At 37.4% G+C, this 4,376-nt stretch overlaps 1 non-coding gene across 1 annotated transcript; it reads left to right on the plus strand.

Annotated features, from left to right (window-relative positions):
* Window positions 1–4,178: 4,178 nt before the first annotated feature.
* LOC145718484 (small nucleolar RNA SNORA63) lies at window positions 4,179–4,309 on the plus strand. The gene has a single exon (XR_014141845.1). It is a non-coding gene; the product is annotated as a small nucleolar RNA SNORA63 (small nucleolar RNA).
* Window positions 4,310–4,376: the final 67 nt, after the last annotated feature.

Below are 4,376 nucleotides of genomic sequence, written 5' to 3' on the forward strand. Positions count from 1 at the left end.
CACTGATTTTGTATCCTGCAACTTTACTGAATTCATTTATCAGTTCTAGTAGTTTTTTGATGGTCTTTAGGGTTTTCTATAGTTTCATGTCATCTGCAAATAGTGACAGTTTTACTTCTTCTTCACAAATCTAGATTCCTTTCATATCTTTTTCTTGTCTGATTGTTGTAGCTAGGACTTTCAGTACCATGTTGAATAAAAGTGGTAAGAGTAGACATCCTTATCTTATTCCAGACCTTAGGGGAAAGCTCTCAGCTTTTCACCACTGAGTATGATATTAGCTATGGGTTTCTCATATATGGCCTTTATTATGTTGAGGTATGTTCCCTCTAACCTACTCTGTTGAAGGCTTTTATCATGAATGGATGTTGTACTTTGTAAAATGCTTTTTCTGCATCTACTGAAATGATTGTATGGTCTTTATCCTCTCTTGCAATGCTGAAATGTTATTTTCTGAGCCTGTGCCCTTATGTTTGCACCAACACCTTCCCCTACCCCCCTTTGAAATACTAAAGGTACTAATGTACTAGAGGCTCTTCTGTTTTGCTAAAGAGCAACACATAACCCTGGAAGTGAGTCAGAATAGGAAAGTGCAAGACTTCAGAGAGGTCAGTAGGCTCTAAAGGCTGTTGAAATGATCATATGGTTTTTATCCTTCCTCTTATTGATGTGACATATCACAATGATTGTTTTATGAATACTGAACCACATTTACATCCTGGGAATAAATCCCAGTTGATGATGGTGTAGGATTTTTTTAATGTATTGTTGGATTTAGTTTGCTAATATTTTGTTGAGGATCTTTGCATCCACAGTCATGAGAGATATTAGCCTACAGTATTCTTTTTTTGTGGTATCTTTCTCTGGTTTTGATATCAGGGTGATAACTGGCCTCACAGAATAAATTTGGAAGTTTTCCTTCCTCTTGTATTTTTTGTAATAGTTTGAGAAGAATAGGTATTAATTTCTTTAACTGTTTGATAGAATTCTCCTTTGAAGCTGTCTGTTCCTGGATGTTTGTTTTTTGGTAGTTTCCTGACTACTGATTCATTTCATTGCTGGGAATCAATCTGTTCAAATTTTCTATTTCTTCCTGCTTTAGTTTTTGTAGGTCACATGTTTCTAGGAATTTATCTACTTTTTCTAGGTTGTCCAATTAGGTTTTCATAATATTGTTTTAATTGCTTGTATTTCTATGGTGTTGGTTGTTACTTCTCCTCTTCAGTGATTTTATTTGGATCCTCTCTCAATCTCTTTTTTTTTAATGAGTCTTGCCATAGGTTTATCAGTTTTGTTGATATTTCCAAAGAACCAGCTCCTGGTTTCATTGATACGTTCTAGTGGGTTTTTGTTGTGGTGGTGGTTGTTGCTGTTACTTTCTCTATCATTTATATCTACTCTAATTTTTATTATTTTTTTCCTTTTACTGGGATTGGGTTTTTGCTTGTTCCTCTTTTTCTAGCTCCTTTAGGTATAAGGTTAGGTTATTTGAGGTTTTTCTTGCTTCTTGAGGTAGGCCTATATTGCGACAAACTTCCCTCTTAGAACCACATTTGCTGCATTCCAAAGATTTGGGACTGTTGTGTTTTCATTTTCATTTGTTTCCTTATAAGTTTTGATTTCTTCTTTGATTTCTAGGTTGACCCATTCATTGTTTAGGAGCATATTATTTAACCTCCATGTATCTGTGTTCTCCCCAGATTTTTTTTTGTGGTTGATTTCTAGTTTCATAGCATTGTGGCCAGAAAAGATACATGATATGACTTTGATTTTTTGAATTTGTTGAGGGACTTGTTTTGTGGCCTAATATGTGATCTATTATGAAGAATGTTCCATATACACATTCTGCTGTTTTAGGACAGAATGTTTTGAACATGTCTGTTAAATCACTCTGGCCCAGTATGTTATTCAAAGCGCCTGTTTCCTTGTTGAATTTCTATATGGATGATCTGTCCATTGATGTAAGTGGAGTGGTGAAGTCCCCTCCTATTATTGTATTAGTATCGATTATTTTCTTTATGTTTGTTATTAACTGTTTTATGTATTTTATGTATTAACTGTTTTATGCATGTTGGGTGCATTCAATAATCACTGTAAATGTAAATAAACTGAATTCTTGGGGCGCCTATATGGCTCAGTTGGTTAAGTGTCTATCTTTGGCTCAGGTCATGATCCCAGGGTCCTGGGATCGAGCCCCGCATTGGGCTCCCTGCTCAGCGGGGAGTCTGCTTCTCCATCTCCCTCTGCCCCTCCCCTCCGCTCATGCTCTCTCTCTCTCAAATAAAATCTTAAAAAAAAATTCTCTGATCAAAAGTCATAGGGTGACTGAATGCATAAAAAAGGGAAGATGCCTACCTATGACCCAGCAATTGCACTACTAGGTATTTATCCAAAGGATACAAAAATGCTTATTTGAAGGGGCACATGCACTCCAATGTTTACAGCAGCACTATCAACAATAGCCAAGGGGCACCTGGGTGGCTCAGTTGGTTAAGCATCTGCCTTCAGCTCAGGTCATAATCCCAGGATGCTGGGATCAAGTCTCGCATCAGGCTCTCTGCTCAGTGGGGAGTCTGCTTCTCCCTCTCCCTCTCCCCCCTCCCCTCTGCTCATGCTCTCTCTCCCTCTCCCTCTCTCAAATAAATAAAATCTTAAAAAAAAAAAAGCCAAATTATAAAAAAGAGCCCAAATGTTATCAACTGATGAATGGATAAAGAAGATGTTTTTTTAATGTATTACTCAGAGTATTACTCAGTATTACAGAGTATTACTCAGCCATCAAAAAGAATGAAATCTTGGGGCACCTGGGTGGCTCAGTCAGTTAAGCATCTGCCTCTGGCTCAGGTCATGATCTCAGAGTCCTGCAAATGAGCACGGCGTCAGGCTCCCTGCTCAGGTGGGAGTCTGTTTCTCCTTCTTCCTCTGCCCCTCCCCACTACTCATGCACTCTCTCTCTCTCAAATAAATAAATAAAATCTTAAAAAAAGGAAAATGACATCTTGCCATTTGCAACAATGTGGATGGAACTAGAGTGTATTATGCTAAGTGAAATAAGTCAGTCAGAGAAAGACAAATATCATATGATTTCCCTCATATGTGGGATTTAAGAAACAAAACAGATGAACATGGGAGAAAGGAAGGAAAAATAAACTAAGATAAAAATAGAGAAGGAGGGAAGCCCTAAGAGACTCTTAACTGTAGTGAACAGAGGGTTGTTGTAGGGGAGAAGGGTATTGAGATGCACTAAATGGGTGATGGGCATTAAGGAGGGAACTTGTCGGGATGAGCACTGGGTGTTATATGAAGTGATGAATCACTAAATTCTACTCCTGAGACCTACCCCCCTGCCAAAAAAAGGAAGACCCATTGAATGCTAATTAACTTCAGACCTAAACACACATATAAACCAAAAGTGAAGGGATGGAAAAAGACATGTCATGCAAGAGAAAAAAAAAAGTTGGGATAGCACTACTTATATCATATAAAGTAGACTTTAATAATAAAACAATGATTGTAACAGGGGATAAAGAAGGACATTACATAATGAAAAGGATAAATCCAGAAACAAGATATAACAATTATAAGTGCCCAACATAGGACCACCTAAATACACAAAGCAATGACTAACAGACATCAAGGGAGAAATTGATAGCAATACAATAATTAACACCTCACTTACATTAATGGATAGATCATCCAGATAGAAAATCAATAAAGAAACAATGGCTTTGAATGACACATTAGACCAGATGGACTTAACAGTTAAGTACAGAACATTCCTTCCAAAAAGAGCAGAATATTCTTTTAAAGTGCACATGGAACATTCTCCAGGATAGATCACACATTAGGTCACAAAATAAGTCTCAATAGATTTAAGAAGATTGGAATCCTATTGAGCATTGTTTCCAATCATAATTACATGAAACTAAATCAATTACAAGAAAAAAAAACTGGAAACAATACAAGCATGTGGATGGAAAACAACACGCTACTAGACAACCAACAGGTTAACAAAGAAATCAAAGAGGAAATAAAAAAGAACCTGGAGAAAAAAAAAAATTGAAACACAATGGTTCAAAATCTTTGGTACCCAGCAAAAATTGTTTTAAGAGAGATGTTTATAGCAATAGAGACCTGCCTCAAGAAACAAGAAAACTCTCATAAACAATCTAATGTTGATGCAGGATCTAGTTACAATGTAGCTGTAAAGTGCTGCCTTGTCTTTGCCCCCTGCTCAAAATAAAGCTGCTACCTTTCTAGCCCTGTCCGCCATGGTGCTTAGCAGCCAGGGATGCATGGTCTCAGACATGTTTACCAAGTAAAACACTGACTTGAGGGGCGCCTGGGTGGCTCAGTCATTAAGCGTCTGCCTTCGG

The sequence above is a fragment of the Leptonychotes weddellii genome, unplaced genomic scaffold, assembly GCF_054177405.1.
Source record: "Leptonychotes weddellii isolate Sample4059 unplaced genomic scaffold, ASM5417740v2 HiC_scaffold_16336, whole genome shotgun sequence".
Taxonomy (NCBI): domain Eukaryota; kingdom Metazoa; phylum Chordata; class Mammalia; order Carnivora; family Phocidae; genus Leptonychotes; species Leptonychotes weddellii.